The sequence below is a fragment of the Varroa jacobsoni genome, unplaced genomic scaffold, assembly GCF_002532875.2.
Source record: "Varroa jacobsoni isolate VJ856 unplaced genomic scaffold, vjacob_1.0 scaffold_684, whole genome shotgun sequence".
Classification (NCBI taxonomy): Eukaryota; Metazoa; Arthropoda; class Arachnida; order Mesostigmata; family Varroidae; genus Varroa; species Varroa jacobsoni.
Genome location: NW_019213586.1, coordinates 83,167 through 101,055, shown reverse-complemented (window position 1 = coordinate 101,055; position 17,889 = coordinate 83,167). Strand labels below are relative to the sequence as shown.

At 37.0% G+C, this 17,889-nt stretch overlaps 1 protein-coding gene across 6 annotated transcripts in view; it reads right to left on the bottom strand.

Moving 5' to 3' along the window:
- Window positions 1–17,889, bottom strand: part of Dh44 (corticotropin-releasing diuretic hormone 44) — a 50,733-nt gene that overhangs the window by 31,951 nt on the left and 893 nt on the right. Inside the window, exon 2 of one of the 6 annotated variants that reach the window (XR_002681737.2) lies at window positions 6,921–8,347. The exons of 4 other annotated variants lie outside the window; for them this stretch is intronic. The gene's annotated coding sequence lies outside the window, so the exon portion shown is untranslated. Of the gene's footprint in view, window positions 1–6,920; window positions 8,348–14,590; window positions 15,925–17,889 lie in introns of those variants that run through there. One more of the 6 variants, XR_002681736.2, reaches the window with a different exon arrangement.

The window sequence follows — 17,889 nt, the reverse complement described above, 5'->3', positions numbered from 1 at the left end:
TCCGTTATACGATAAGCTTGCAGTTCCATAAAAATTATCTTTTGATCCAACTGAAAACAATGCTTTTTATGTGATACACAAGCAAAGACAAAAAGAAGGTTTTCAAGTACTTGCATGGGCTACGCAAAGGACAGGCAGAGCGAAGAAGCTCTTTTCACAGGTGCTTGTTGTTGTTTCTTTTGGCTATACGTTCAATATGTTTTTAGCAACTCGAGGAATAATAGTGAAGCACACGTTGGCCAGATATAGGTTGTTCTGCAACGCACCTAATATATCCACATTGTTATCGCATAGGGCCCCTACAACATTGTTATCAACCGTTCCATCACATCCGATAGTACATTCAAAAGCAACATGCCATGCACGGTTCCTTCCTACTCACTACTTTTATCTTTAATGAACCCTATGTTTCACGTAAGGGAACACATGTAAGAACTGGTATCACGCCACAATCGAATAGTACTATGTAAAAGTTCCACTAACTATATATGAACGTAGGATCCATTTTTCCTTACTGCCAAAATGCGTTAACAGTATTTAAAATTTGCTTAACTACAGTTAGACAAAATTTCCTATGAGCCGTGTTGAACTACGCTAGTGTACTCATAATACCTTACCATGCGATTTGCCCTGCTATTTACCAACCACAATTCATAACAGTAATACTAATTGCGCATAGTAAGAAGCTACCACACATGTGATGTTTTTTTTTTAAAATGCTAAAATGCGTCTTAGATGTTTTATTTAATTTTTTTTGCCATCTCTTAATTTTACTTATATTATCATTTAATTTTTAAGGTGTCGTATTATGCCGCCCCTATCACAGTTTTAGTGTGCACGGTAGTACTGTATTGTTGTTGGTGCGTGTTTTCGTTTCTCCTTTGGTGAGCACCAATACTAAGTCTTCCAGAGCTTTTACAGCTGATACTAGTCATTGACAACGGGTCAGCATACTTCTCCACTAACTAAACTAACAACCTGGTCATAACTGAAGCACAAATCTTATTACACGACTTATAGTCATTTGTGTTTTCGCAGGCGACGCTTGTACATGACAATAAATCTGGCGACCATAGTAATATGGCTAAAGGGATGTAAAGAAGGGGCATTCCACGGAAGTGAAGGCAGTGAAAAGGCTATAAAGAGAACCCAGGGCTCTAGTATGACCAAATACTTCAGAAGGTGACCCAAAGCATCTAAATAAGCTTAAATGATGCCCCGGTAGTTTCAACCCATTGGTATGTTTTTGAGAGAAACGGGCTTACAGGTTTACGCTAGAGCCTCGGGGTTTAGTGAGTAGAGGCCGTTTCCATGTATAATGATCTCCACTAGGTCTAGTTCGCATCTAGAGAATTGTTAACCACATCATTTGTGACGCAAGCATTTGTGACGTTATTTTGCTGTATCACTGGGCTGCCAAACCGAATTACGTTCATTATTATCATCCCTCTAGTTTGGGTCTTCCTCAGACGATGAAAGTCTTTGGCATTTTAGTGTGTTTCATTATAAAATGAAAGATCGTCTCATCCTAAAATTGTAAAAAAATCATCTTGCTTTTGGACGAGTAAACGTTACGAATGAATATCTAGTGAACAGAGAATTTAGTCTAATCTACTTACGAATCTTCGGTTTTCTGACTAAGTTTAATACAACGAACGAAATGAACTGAAGTAAGTGAACTTATCGCAATCGTACATTCCTTGATGCTAACAGCTGCAGGTGACTGTCCGAATACAGCCTGCTTGAAACGATAGTTCTGCGAATCCTACTAGAAACGCCAAAGTTTGTTGCGCTATTTCGCCTGGAATCAGATTCTTCGATTACAAAGTTGGTTATTTTGCAGTCTCTTCTACAGAGGATAGGTGCATTGGAGCCTTCATCAGCACTCTTATGCTTATCTGCAAATCTGTTCTCTTTCTAGGCGCACACTTCATTCGCATAGAAATTATACGTGTCCCTTTTATAGATCTTGATGGCATACTAGCGCAACCCACTGCGAATTGGCTCATACTTGTCTATTTAATTATAGACTAATGATTAAGCTTCATAGAGAGCTTAGTTTGAATTATTTATATTTGCCCGTTTAACTAAGTCATTTCTATTCCAAAAAGAGTTTGTTTTACAAGGCACCACGTAGCTAGAAATAGATATCATTATCAACTGCTAGGCACTTGGGAGTAGTCTGAAAAAGTTTGAAACTAATTGTTTTATCATTTTCTTACATCAAGTGAGATTCAATATGCGGAATTCGTTGACCCTGATGGATTTAAAAAGTTTCCAGCGGACACTCATGGCAAAACCTATATTTGCATCTGCAATAGTCTAACAATACTGATTGTGATTAATAATTACAATAATAATAACAAAGTGGAAAATATGAGATCTATTGTTGCCGTGTGGCAAAACGATTTATTAAAATCTCGGCTGTTAACAAATATTAAGATATATAAGTCCTTGAAAAAAATTGACCGAAACAAGTGAAAGGAAAAAGCATCGTCTTGCACTGCCAGACTATTATCTGTCTCGATCTCTGCGGAACACCGTTAATAGCGTCAAGTTTAGTTCCAATTAGAAATCACAAAAATCGCTTGTCAAAGTTTTTTGTGCAGAAACCATAGAAGTTCCGCAGTAACGGCATTATGGTCTTGCAAGAAAAATAGTAGAAAGACACCGCTCAAAACGACGCATATTTAGCTTAACAATATTATTTTTAAAAAGTTAAAAAAAAGATCTGCTTCAATTTTTACTTGAAACGGTCCACACTTTTCAGCAACCCGATATCACAAGGTTCACCTTAATCGATTAAGCATACATCAAAAGAGCTCGATTTACGTTTATTGCATTGATTTATCTTTGCCATTCAGCATTCTTTTCTATGACGTATTGATTCGTTACTCAAAAAATACACGTAGCTTGTTCAAACGATTTTGTTCAAAACAACGGTATGATAGAATACTATATATACTATATATATATAGAACATAGAAGCTGCATTCAAGTAAGAGCACACATCTGGGTGAGATTTTAAACTGATAAACATATTCAATACAAGAAGTAATTTCTGCATCAAAATTCCGGGATTATCGTAGACGGCTTTTTGCTTTATTGATAAATTTTCAAGCCTTTTCGATGTGTTTCTAAAGTTAACCTTTTATTTTAACTCGTCGAAATATCTCTCGCCGTATGAGAAATATGTACGATATGGGACATTCAAATTCGAAGAAATCTTGGTAGGCTGTATGTCGTAAAGGAAAAGAGCCATTACTTTTATAAAACAAAACGACTTCGTTATAACGAAAAAGAGTGCGTTGATTTCCGAATTTGAGTGAAGATTAGCTACTATGCAACGTTTTCATGCTGTACGAACACTCGCAAGAGTAATGATCTTTTTCCACATTCAAGGTCTACGACATTGCAAACGAATATGCGGCTGCAGAAGAAGCTCAAACATGTTCTAGAGTAGCATAACAGAAAATTCACGACAAGTAAAGAACGATGCAGTCCCAAGATTTACTTAATGCCGTACGAAAGTAACTCCTGGTGATTCCTCTATTGCGATCCGGACGGTAAGAACGAAATTTGATGTTAATAGACATACTTGCCATATTACAGGTTGTTTATGAAGAACTGAAGTACATGTCAAAAAGTCAGACAACCGCTCTCTCAGGACAGTAAGACTATTTAGAGATTTAAAATTCTGCCGTTGGGATGGTGCACAAACAAACTCGATTAAAGCACAGTAGGCTGTTTTAAAATACACGCACATATTACCATCGAACAACCACGCGTGTAACCAGTTGGATTACTATATATGAAGCGTTATTGAGCGAGAGCCTAAACATGAGACTGTCAACTCGCGCACTTGTGCTATCGAGAAAGCATTCGTAGAATTACAAAGGGAACACTTGAATTGAGTATGTGATTGGTTTAGGTTTGGAACTGAAGTTGTGATAATAATAATTAATGATTACGTTTAATAAACATGACCGTCAGGGATGCACATAACTAACATCTTACTAAAATAGCAGTGTTTGTTTAGATAGTACTTGAGACACAATTCATAAGAAAAATCTGAATTCAAATGCCCTATTCCGAATATATAAGTGGGAGTATATATATACTCTAGTTTAAAAAGCTAAATAATAGGAAGAAAACATGTTCATGTACAGGCAGTTCCCAGACACGATTATCAGCTCTTTTATAATGAGGGTGCACGAAGTGTGGTTGCCGTAAATTGGATCGCTTGCCATTCATTGCATTGGTCAAATTTGTTATGTTATTAAGAACAGTGCTTAAACATACACGTAAGCAAAGAGTGTGTGAAATCCTGCGCTCAAATTGTGCTTGCTATTAGATTTGATGCTGATCGAACTAATAACATCACTAGCCCCACGAGGCCAAACTAAACTCAGAAACCTACGCGCAAACTATATTACGTTCAAAATTCTTTGGTTATACATAACTGGATAACTAGGCATTCGAGCTTTGAGCTTCGGGGCATTATATACTAGGAGCTATAGTTTAGGCTGCTTTCGCACCACAGACTCAGATTGCGAAAAATTAGTCAAAGACAAAACAGCTACGAAAATCTGTGTTTAAACTACTTTATGGTACACTGTTAAGTTTTATGCGTCACAAGCGTATACCGTAAGTAGCTGAACAAAGTTCACAGGAACGTCTAATATTATATTAAAGTTTTCACATATATTTTAACGCCTTTGAAGTTTACTATTGTCAGCAGACAGGTGCAGTGGCAAAGGCTACTCGGCTCCGTACTAATAACATGTCAGTGTTTTTGTAAAATTTGGCATGTATTTAGCGGCTGGCAATATTGTAATATTATTAATTATGGTATGAAACGACGAAAGCTATCGAGTGCAATGTAACCGTGTATTTATGATTCTTTTTCTAAAAAATGAAATATACTTGACTTGCGACCATAGATATTCGGTTTTAAATGTCCATATAATCTTCACTTTCGTTTCCCATGAGAGCTTTTTTTTGTCTAAGAATAACGCTACTTGAGTTGATGTTTTCAATGATAAGACCTCCAGGGATTGTGAATAAAATGCTGGCACTTGCAATTTGAAAACGGTTAAGTTTCAATTGATACCAGTTCCGAGCAGTTAGTTATGAAATCTCCTTAAGCGAATAGTTAAACGCCTCTGATAGCAATATCGAGTTTGACTAGCTAATTTCACTTATGTAAAACCGATATCGTAAAGGAAAGATATTCATCTAATAGTTTAACGCTTTTATCTGCCTATATATGATCCGAAAACGTTTTGTGTAGAATAATAGGGCTCCCAATGAAAATGAAGGTGTATTTATACAGAAGAATAAACCACCTCACAGTATTAATATATAACCTCCTACCGACACAAGAAGCACACTGATTTTTTTGGAATAAACATGATTTCTAAATAGATTTTCTTTCAATTTCAGTTCATTCGAAATACATCGATGACGAAAATCAAGAATTATGGTTAAAAAAATAGAAAAAAATTTAACTTATCTTCGACGAAACCGGAACCTCCGATAACTTCCGACAATAACTACTGATTTTGGTCTTGATGGCACACGATGTCTCTGTTCCTCTATAGACTTTGAAGACTTCGTCGTCACGCTAGAGCCCGGAACATCTAACTGCCGATTTTTTTGTAGGTTTTAGAAATCACACATGTTGTATTTTTTTTTTCTAGGTGTAGTATTCTAACAAGGCCTCTCATATTCATAATGCCTCATATATGGTCATAACATAAATACGTGATTTAAGTGATAGCTAAGTAGATTTGCAAAAGTCTAATTAACCTCATTAGCTTTTTTGTACCCGGTTGCGCTCATCCGTTGTTACTCACCATTCCACTGTGGAACTTGAAAGAAATTAAAATATCATCTTTTTTTTTTTTAATTTAGAGCACCTTATCATTTCGCCCCAAATTATCCAACAAAACGAATCTTTTCGCGTACTTTGTTTAAGAGAATTGTTAGCAAGGAAGTATTTGGCAAAACAATTAGATTCTGAGTTGGCTATGCTAACTGATGGTATTTAGTTATAAAGTAGAAATGAAAGTTTTTATACTAATTTTCAAATACAAGGTCTGCGACTAAAATGCGTAAAAAGATTCAATTAGAAAAGGCTTACTAAACAACAAGATTGAGCCTCCCACACAATTTATTTCCAGTGTGCTTGTTTACTGTTTCGTCAAAGAGTATGCGTAAAAAAAATAAATACAGAAGAACAGGATTTCTATGATGATAGTAAACGGAACATATTTCAAAAGAGCCAAAGAAGGACTATTGTGTCAAGTCCATAGGTATACGACACTGGATTTTCTTCGACTAATATTCTTCGTACCATATGCAACCTGATTCGTCTTGTAGACTAAATAAATTTTAATGATAAAAGCAATAGTTATGAAGCTGCCTAGACGTTCTAGAAACGAGCATAACTCCTTCCTTGTCGATCCCGTGTGAGCATACGAATATACTAAATACTACTTTAACGGTTAGGAGTTTAACAAACCTCAGGCCTGGATTTTCGTCGTCAGAGCAGTGAGCAAAATGGCTTAAAGAATTTTACCCTACTGTTTAAAAGTTCTCCCTCATTTGTTATTAGGGTCTCTTCTTTTTTAAACTTTTGTGATATTAGCCATCTCTATGGTGTGTTGATTCATTTACAATATCCCAATGTCGTCATTCGGGTAAAGGCTGGTCTTATTTGCGTGCTACAAGAACATTCCTTACATTCAAAGAAGCAACTAAGATAAAAACTACCTAAATATTGTTATTTCTATCTAGGTCTACCATTCCTGAACATCGTTGACCCTGTTTTTAGACAAAATGACGGCGACAAGCAATTAGAAGTGAAAATACGCAGGCTCCAGTTATAACGAAGTTACGAATATGAAAGACCATAATTCTGTTACTTATTTTATGGTTTTCGTTTATTTTATAGTTTTAATTCATTTTATTATTATAACTACAATAAGACTGCGATCGATTTAGAAATAAAGAGTTATACAGATACACGTATATTTATATGAGATAACTGGTTTCAGAAATACCTACATACATTCTGGACCACGTCCGTTTTAAGCGCCTCATTGTTCCAGGGGGCTTTAGAATACTCGAATAATATCGGATATCAAAGATCCCTCATTTGAACACGCCGAGAGACAAAAGGTAATCCGCTGATCGCCTCATGCTCTTTCATAAACCATTTTGATTTCGAAAATACATATACTGTTACAATGACGAAGTTTAACCGCTGGTAACTGGCAAATTTGGTTGACTTTTTTTTTTTTTTTTTTTTTTTTTTTTTAAAAAAAGAACGTGGGACGAAGACAATCCGCTTGGTAAAGGGATGAACAGCAGATACCGGAAATATATTTGTTGTAACAGTTTATATTTCCGGTATCTGCTGTTCATCCCTTTACCAAGCGGATTGTCTTCGTCCCACGTTCTTTTTTTTGATACCACCTTAGGGAGAGGGCGTGTGGACCCACGATTTTCTGGAGCAACCCCGGCTTGTTGCTGGGCTTCGTTCTTTTGCCGATTCCGCAAGTGCATATATTTAAATTATCGTCCATATAATATTTTCTGGGGAGTAACGGGATACCACGTCCTTCTCAAACCCAAACGATTTTGGTGGTATATTGAACATTGCTGACTCCAATCATCGGACGACCAGTTGTAGGCCTTATGACTTCTAACTGTGAAGCGTGGTTTTACGCAACAAAAATTTACTCACTGTTCTGTTTTAATGGTAGGGTGTTACAACTTCAATGCGATGATTCATTATCTTACTCCGAAATGTCGTAACATGCAGACGTGATTAGACATTTGCCGTGCCCTTCTGGTGCCGGACTTCGCAATCGTATTCTAGTTCCTCTAAAACGCATCGGCTAAATGTAGGCAACAGTCTCTGTCGGTTCGCAGGTATCCTATCGGCGCCCATACAGGTACAGATAGAGCCATTCTACCCTCCAGGTGACAGCCGGACTTTCTCCTTGTACTAAACAAAAACCGTATCCAACCAGACGCCGTTTGGATCTATCCGCACTTCGGTCGATAAGTCTTCTTAAAGTGTTGCAAAATTGGCATGAATACGAGGGTTTTTTTGGTTTCTTGATGCGGTACAGCATGAGAAAACGAACGGTCCGCTTTCAACAAGTCATGCGGCGGATTTGTGATTCCAACGAAGCCCCGCGCAGCATGATGCTAGTCCCGAAAAGCTTCGCGGCTAACGGACGGTCGTGGGAGATTCGATCTATAGTATCCGCAACGATTGTTTTTAAGGGAAGATTCAGTGTGCAGAGACTCCACAACTACTGGCAGAAATTACCTGCCAAAGGTAGTAAAGAAATTCGTTAACTCTCATGGAAAACATCAGCCAAACTATAGATAAATCAATGTCATTTGATATCGCGACTTATTCGAAACATAGTTTATTACCTGCGGAAATGTCTGCACGGCGTTAGTTAGCGCAAAAAGCATCCCCATAAATTAAAATAAAAACGCTGTTTTCTCCTTATCCTGGGGATCCGCCAGTAATTAGTCAGTAGACCTAAAGTAGAAAAAATTCAGGCTCCCTAATGCGTCGAAGGCGCCGTCGATTTGTGGCAACGGAAAGTGGTCGTTCTTCGTAACGATGTTTAACGTCAGAAAACCCACACGAAACCCAATCCACCGATCTCATGACGATAAAATGCGAAGCTCAAGAGCCAGATGAACACTCAGATCGCCGTCCAGCGCCTACCGAAACATTTTCGCGAGCTCACTGCGCGGGCGTGGCTGGCCTAGGTTGTGCATACAACAGAAGCTAGTCACCTTCAGGCCCGTGTGGACGATAAGATGCATCCTGAGAGGCTCGTTGTGTTCTAAGATGCCCTAATTTGTCATGCAACAGTTCCAGTAGACTTCGGTTAGACCTGAGTTCGCATCGTATGCCTAGTGAAACTGCATATATACTGCCATACCCACTACCGGAAGCACCATTTTTTCAAATTCAGCATTTTCTTACTTGTTGCGACCCCATCGCTGCAACAATGAAGCTCGACCGCCAGTGACTGGCAGCATTTGTTGTAATAATATATATTTTTCGTTATATTTCGTTAAGTTATGAAGAAATTTTAAAAACGTAATCTTCGAAGTTTCTTTGAAACCGGAGCATACGCTACGGAGGCTTAGATTATTTCTTACCTAAGCCTAAAACGACAAAAATAAACGCAAAAAAATTATCTTTGGCAGATCACAACTGCGACATAGTAACTGAATGTAGTAATCATTATCGAGTGATTAAGTTATGGATCAAAGTTACCTGTTTTATCTTCATCTAATAAAACTCTAATAAAGTGCATCTGGCTGGAACATAACGATAGGTAGCATTGCTTAGGTCAGATCTGCAATTATCCAGCGTTGTACTGAGGGAATTTCAAAGATTACCTTTGATAAATATGGGACAAATAAGAGTGTTTCGTTAACTTCGGATTCCATATAAATTCTTAAAAAGGCAACTCAAACTTCCTACGTGTAATATTTTCTATGAAATTGTCCATACCCAATATCTCCAATACCTCATCAATTCAGTATACAATAGGGTCCATTATTAACATACACTCTTCCGAAATACGACACCACCTTTTTTCACATAGTCTTTTTTTATGGTAAGTTGTAACTATAATGATTAAAGTGATTCTTAAAGGAAAAATAGCCAGATCTTCTATTATCCAAGAGAGGACTGGTCAAGAAAAGTAGTATCTGAAATCCTATTTAAAGTCCAGCCGATAAAAGCTGCTATATAATTTAAACATTACAATTTAGAGACAGGAACATCCCAATTAAAAACCTTCTATTTGTGTTTTGAAAGGATAATACGTAAAGTAAGAACAGCACCTTTTTAAAAACTAGCCTCGGCTAGGCTTGGAGTAACAATCTTAACCTTGCTTGTCGGCTTTTTCAAAGCAACCATTATAATTCTGGGCAATGTGATTTTATAGGGCAGAGGCTTCTTTCAATTTTTGAGGTATTCTCAAAAGGATAATTTAATGCCAGCATTAACAAGCTTTTCATCTGACCTTGTACAGCAACTTAAAAATCAACGTATTATCGTATTCCCTGACTACCTGATGATCTGCTTTCAGATAAGAAACAATCGTATAGAGTAAGTTTATGGCGAAAGAAGTGTTTTAAGAAAACAAAAAGGAGAAAATTAGCTTATTGTTACCGCTCAAGAGATGTCTATTGTCTTATTATCATTATATTATTGTTATCATTATATTATAGAAAGTCTAATGTCACGCTAACATAACAACGACAAGAGCTTTTGCAAAGCTTTGTATCTTTCACTTAAAGGTGGCCTCTGTCGTCCATACTGAACTTGAATCATGTGGAAGATTCAAATACTATACCAACTCTACAAACCCAGCTCATCAGGATAAATTTCTTAAAAGGGTTATTTTGTGCTAACACAAACAAAAAATCGACTGGCTCATCGCTTTTCGACCACTCAGGTTTCATATACGAAAGACAAAACGTTTTGGTATCTAAAACTGAACCTGACGAAAAACTGAAAAAAGAGATTCGTATTATCACAAATACTTCAACACTCCTAGAAAAACGTTTGCCTGGCTTTTAATCATTCCCTACACGGTTTCCATCTGATCTGTATACTCAAAGAGCTAAGCAATTCAGACATTGTTGTTCACTTTATGGGCTTAACTATGCATCGTACTATTTGTTGTCCATATCGTACGTATTGGAATCTAAATATGGTTTATTTGAAATACCCAGAATACTCGAGAATCATATTATTTTTATTATACGTTATTACAGGTCACGATCTCAATACACTGTATTAAGTACGATTATACTGTTGTGATTGGGATACCTACGGGTAACAGGAAAGGTACGGGGCAATACAAATTAGTGTTGAAATATGAATAAGCTTAAACACACGAGTTCTATATAGGAATGAAGTTTTCCACATAGATTATAATTCCGTTTCTTTAAGTAATAGGTTCATCATACGATGAAAACAGCTTCTAATCTGCAACTTGCAATTGGTGTCGACCATTTATACTACTACACAGTCCATGTAAATCGAGTTCTACAAATGTATATTAGAAATGATTTTACACCGGAATATGGTAAGCTAGCATATATCACTTTCAAATGTGCTGTCTCTACTACCCAAACCAAAACATGTCCATTAATAGGAAGATTAGTATTTTATGGAAACTAAAGCACAGAGCCGACAGCTTATGTAGGTTTAGCATATTAGGTTAGAATTTGACCTCAAGGGGTCATTTAAAACTGTAAAGTTACTTAATGTAACTAATAGATTGTGTTTATTGACGACAAAAGTCTGAAAAACGAGCTCATAACTCCCACAAGATTTATGAATACAAAATTTGCACATTTCGTCAACTAGTTCTAAGTTAATCATTTCATAATTGGACTTTCTAAAGAGCTGTTACAGCGGTTCAAGAACTTTTATTTTGAGACATTTTTATATCGAAAAACACAATGCTTGCTATGAAATGTGTGCCTTTGTTGTTATGGCAAGGATATAACCAGACAGCTATTCGCGAGTTCGACTAAGATAAGATGACGCAATTTATTTGATAAACAGAATATTAACAGAATTTAATACATTTGCGGTTTGTAATAGGAATCGTCATAATATCTCGATGAAACTGCATGTGGTACGTGTATTTCAGCGACAGAGGTGACCGGCCTTTCAAAACTTTCTCTCAAAGTTGATAGAAAATCTCCTTTTTTTTGAAGATTCAGAAAACGATTGGTAAGCTACATTGAAATGAATTTAATGAGATTTTTTGAGGATAACAAATTTTTAGGCTATTCACTGGTGTCGAGGTAAGCATATCTTATTTGAAAGCATATTTCATAGTTAAGACTGTATGTGTAGATTTATCGCAACGAATACCAGCAGCTTGATCTAATTTTTCGGAATTGAAAAAAATTTGATTTTTGTATGACAACCCATAGCATCCTGGGCAGAAAGTCTGAGATGTACAGACCATTAGATAAAGTAGTGCTTTTTGAGTTTTGATTTTCTTTTCCTGGTCTTCCTTTTTATGCTCCTACATATATACGTAAAAGGTCTCAATCAAAGATCCCGCTATTGTATATAATAACATACAGTATTGTCGTGTTAGTATCCACGAAAAATAACAAGGCAAACACAAATATTTAAATTATCGAGGTCCCCTGATTAAAATGAAACGTCCATTGATTTTCATATTTGTTCTGTAGGGTAACCTATATTGACTTTAAGCTCGTATAAGAATGACTGAAAAAAGTTACGCCTATAGTTTTATATATATATATATATATTTGTGATTTTTGGAGATCTTTCTTACAAACACGCGAATTACTTTCGCCTCTTAATACTATAATGGATCGGACATTATATGCAATTATGAATAAATACATTACACGATTACGTAAGCATAGAGCAAGCGACTGTAAAGTACTCGTTCCTGCCGGCTAACAACAAAAGTAAGCCAGTCCGCTTTATTTCGGTAACAGCGGTGGGATAACTGGCGCTATGGTCAACTAGCGAGGAAGGTGCAGAGAAGACATGCGAAGGCTTTTAAGTAAAGCTGCGCGAACTTCTTTCTCCAGGGAAGGTTGATTATCGGATCAATTCTTCCGTCGCTACAAGAACACTGGCGAGATGTCCAGCGAGTTCATGGGTGCCGAGCTATCCCAACGAGATGAGCTGTGTGTACACCTAAAGTCTGGAGTACCCGCGCATTTTTATGCGAGGAATGGTGAACTTGACGCCTTTCGCTAGTTTTCTCACTGCGACGAGGTTCACTTTCCATGCTGAGGTAAGGTGAGTGGGCTATGAAGGTCATAGGTATAAAGGTGGCGTATTCTTTAATGGCAGCTGCACTAAAATATCCACATCGAACCTCGACCTGACCTAAATTTAAAAATAGAGACAATAACGACTACGTACCATGCCAAATAACTGACAGCTGGTAACGATTTAACAAATTGCTCTTCATTTACTGCAAGAATCTTAGATCTAAACCATTTATAGGAATACGAGCAGGGGAACACACTACAGATATACATTGAAACGCTCTTATAGCGGCCTACAGTGTCAAGGAAGAGGTCGGTGTGTTTGTATCGTATTTTGGGCTGGGCGTGTTCGCCAAAAGTTGTAGATACATCACAAGTACAAAGCCATTGCACCATTTTGCTCTAAATACAAAAAAAAAAAACAAACCTTCAACTTCACAAATCGCTCCAACGTTTAGGTGATTTATAGACTTTAGAAGTATTCATTACAACCAAGTAATACCACGAAATGTCTATGGGCTTCGATTGGAAAGGAAAAATGCATTATAGATCTATATAGGGTTGAGTGTCATATTGATTAAAAAGGCATACTAAAGCAGTTATCAAAGAGTATTAATTGCAAGAGGTGCTGATTTAAAAAAAACTATCGCCAAGTATGTAATACCAATGAGTTAGTGGCGCATATGCATTGATTTAGAAATAAGTATCTTCAACAAAGTACATGTATGGCCTTGTTGAATTTCCTTTTAAATCGACTGCCAATTAGTAGCAAAAGAAAGTTGTAGAAAAAGAGCTCATATGACCACAGTAAACATCGGTAAACTAAATTATAAAAACATCAAAGGACTAAGGACTTTTACGTGGAGTTGAGACAAAACACACTTTCTAACATAAGTTGCTACTGAAAGGTGCGCAGTAATCAAAAACCTTTTTGCTTTTCGTACTAACTGCAGTGCTCCCTATTATTAATCTGTCATATGTTTTTGTAACATTTGTCGTTTGAAATAAGGTGTCTTTATAACTAGTGTAGTTTAAAGAAGCCATAAATTAGTTTACATTATTACTAACATTACAACCATTGACAGTAACGCTCAAAAATTGCACACTTTCATTGAAAAATAGGGTTTAATTGTGTATACTCATTTTGATATTTTCATGTTGACAGAAACACACACAATAAAGTTCATGTGTAACATCCATTAATCGATGCGAATATTGAAAACGTAGCTGAAAGAATAAACTCATTTACGTAAAGTATGTACGAGCGAAGTGTGTATAGCTAGCGCCAACATTGTACTGTTCAGCAATTGTGGTAGGAAAGATATGATACAAAAAGCCGGTTTAAACCATGGGCTTCTCACAGAAGTGGCACTCCAATGTCAATCAATCAACCAATAATTTCAACCATGAATTCGCAATTATTTCACATAGTGTACTGGTAACTTTCGAATTCAGTTTTTGAGGACCATTTATTAGTTAATTTTCACCCGATCAAGGTACTGAAATATAAAAAGTACAATAAGTATACAATGAAGTGTGCTTAGAGGACCACTACTTTTTTATTTTTTTAGTCTATTTTGTTAGTTTCTTGCATGATTGCAAAATATGCTGTTACTGCAAAAATTCTATCTTTAGCGAACCTCTAATTTGTTTGAAGCTTGGCACAGTACATGGTAACGATATATAGATTACAGAAGCTGACAATATAATCGTCACAGAAAAATATTTTTTACATAAGGGACAATATGTGGACTTTTATTTTGGAATGTGATAGTAATCTTAGCCTGCAGTCGCGAATCTAAACAGTAGAAGCTAAAAAGAGAGGTTATTTTAGAAGGATGGAGTTTAAGCGCATCTAAGCTGTTTTGTGTAATGAAAAAAATTGGGCTTTTTTAATTAGAAACTTTCTATCCTGTAGCTATATTTGTTTCGTTATAGTCAAAAACATTAGTTATGAACAGTTGTTATGGTTAATAGTATGGACCAAGTAATCCAAAGCTGAACGTTTGAATTTGGCCTTTACAGAATTGCAACGACTTAAGAGTGGTGTTAATTTTCTTTGCCGTATAACGTCCATATAATTTTTAACGAAATAGATGCGATGAGTACATGCAAGGTAGCAGTTGTAAGCGGGGTTTAACGTTCACAAACCCACCAAGTCTGTGTTCTTATTTTTCCTATACACTGTACAAGGCTCACTTTACCACATAAGTGAATTATTCTTACCTTTAATCGAATAAAAATCTTCTAAAATGGACTAAGCTTCCCATCTCAATCCAGTATGTGATAGGCTTCCTATGCAAAGCGTTAAAAAATAATTGGCTAAGGACGCAGGTCGGAATACGGTAAAACATTCTGGTTCTCTAGCCAGACAGCAGTCAATTCGCGTTCGAATGCTTTACAAGCTTACCTATCTGCTTATTCAGAAACACAGTCACTAATACTATGCTTTTAATTGCTTCATCTTATCTCTTCAACATTCGCTTTGTGTGGCGGTGTTTGTCTTCTCTTCAGTGTTTAAACATAAAAGCGTTTCAGCTTTTAAATTTCAGGCTATTTCCAAAAACATTGACACTTTGGGTACAGAAAATTTTCGTTTCAAAAACTATAATATATTACAAGAATACTACTAATTAAGAGACGTTGTTATTTCATAATGTTGTAAATTACGCTTAACGGTTTTATTTTGCTCAGAAAGATCGACAATGTGCATCATCAATCCGATGCCATCCTGTGATCTAATAGTAGTAAGAGGCAACGAATAGAAGCTTGAGTTAATTAATATTATTACCCGAAATCAACGTTTTCATGAGCAAAAGGTAAGACTATAGCTCGCTTATTATAGCACTTATTATGCGCGTGTTATTATATTACAAGAGAGTATTCCATCAAGGGCAATCATTAAATCGTTAAGGCAATGATTTATAACCTTGCTAGATTTTTTTAAATATAACCCATACAAATATGGCACTGTGGGGACAAAGCTATACATGCTTGTTGATTATATTCCTCGGCGCGTAATATATAACCTTTGCCGTATGTCGAGTAGATCCAAGACAGCGATTTCTGGTCGCACAGCGTGTCGGTCTATAAACCGAAAAAAAAAAATGAACTTCTATTTATGGAATATTTCCCATTTCCATTATGCGACAGTGATGAGTAAACTGGTAAAATAATGAGTCGGATAATATGAGCAACTACGATGACTATTAGTTAAGAGAGAACTTTATACGACGGTTCACGTACGCAAGCTCAGGAAACACGCACTCAATACTTGTGCCACTCAATGGCGTGTGACAGCAGACGAAAAATTGTCACGATAAATTCTATTTTCACTAATTGATAACTAAATTTTATATATCCGTATTCCAAATAGAACGCATGGATATAGGATTCAGGTCAAAACGACGACTAGCTTTTGCGCTTCAGAATGTGAAAAACTCCACGATACAAATCTAATAGCTCTATGAAGGCCCTAATCTAGTAGATCTATTAAGGCCCTTATTATTATTAATACTTTTAGTCGATATATTTCCGCGCACACTGACAAAATACCACTAATGGAACACTGAGAGAATTCGCGGACAATACCAAACAAATTTCAAACAAGTTGCTTGCTGATTTTGTGGTTGGAAATTGTTTAATGGATACGAAACTTGGCGAACCTAGTTCTAGCAGACCAATTTCTGGTACCCTACGCTATGGGAGTTTTACACGCAACTCAAATACCGTAAATTTTAGATAGATTAATTTTAACTTTATTACTTATTGAATCTTAATCTATCAATAGTTTTCTCTATGAGAAAGACAGCTTTGCTTGTCAGTAGTTGGGCAAGACTGGCTCTATCAACTTCTGGGATACGCCTTGATAACCTAAAAACCCTAAGGCGTTTTTCCCACCGTCTTTACATGTTTTGCGCTTCTGCTGTACTGTGCCGGAGCAATTTATTTGACCACACGTCTTGACTAGCGCCTCGGCATTAACCCGATAAGAAACGCCAGCTGTTGTTATGAGCGATACTTGAGTGAATTCCTTGGAGAAACTGTTGTGAGCTCTCTAATTGGTCGGCAATGTTTTTCTTGGGTGGATTTCCGCACCTGAGACACCACCTGGTTAAAACACTTACACATATTGCCATTCACTTACAGCAAGATAAGCGTGGGTTCTGCAGGATGTGGTTGATGGCTAACATCACGGACGTACTACTTTTTGTTGTTGCAAGTAGTTCGCGGACAACCGCAACTACCGAAGTATTTCCGAGCTCGAGGGCGAATTCTTTTTTCCGTACAAGACTGCGTTTTCGAGTTGCAAATAGCCTGTGAGGCGTTCCAACGGGATCTATACAATCGTGAGAACATCACCGGTCCTGCCTGCCGCAGAAATACTGGACGCAATTCCGCCTTTCTAAAGTGAAAACCATTTCTTCCATTTCCTTTATTGGGTCGAATCGATCTACTTTTTAACCTGCTGTGAATACACCTAGCAACAGCCACCGAGAATTCAGTACTTTTTATGTTATCGCGAGGAAGGTTTGCGAACAATATCCACGCCCATTTCTTAACCAGACAATGCTGGTCTAAATTGGGGGTTGGAATCCTGGTTGCTTCTAACGTGACAGCCGAAAATAGTGTATTATGCTTTAAAGCGATAGTGGCCCCACCTCGAAACTCGCCGCACATTGTTGTCAGGCCCAGAGTCAAACCTCTTTAACATATCAGATTTATTTGGAAAACAATCCCGAACTAAACATATTAACCCTGTGTTCGAAGTAACCCATAATACCGTGATCAAGTTAATAAGGGATCAAGTTGGCCGTTTGCCGTATGCTCGCTAGAAGGAAAAAATGTCAAACTCTAAGCCTATCTCATCCGGGAACTTTTACTTGGCCAGCTCCGAATCGGCAAGTGTTTCCCCCGAATCTTGACAAGGTTGAAAAATTACTTGGGAAAATTGAGCTTTTTCTCTGCGGTCCGCGAGCTTGTCCTTAGATTTCCGCCATGTTTTAGTTAGTGCTATTTCGCGGTCATACGATATTAGCGCAGAATAAGGGT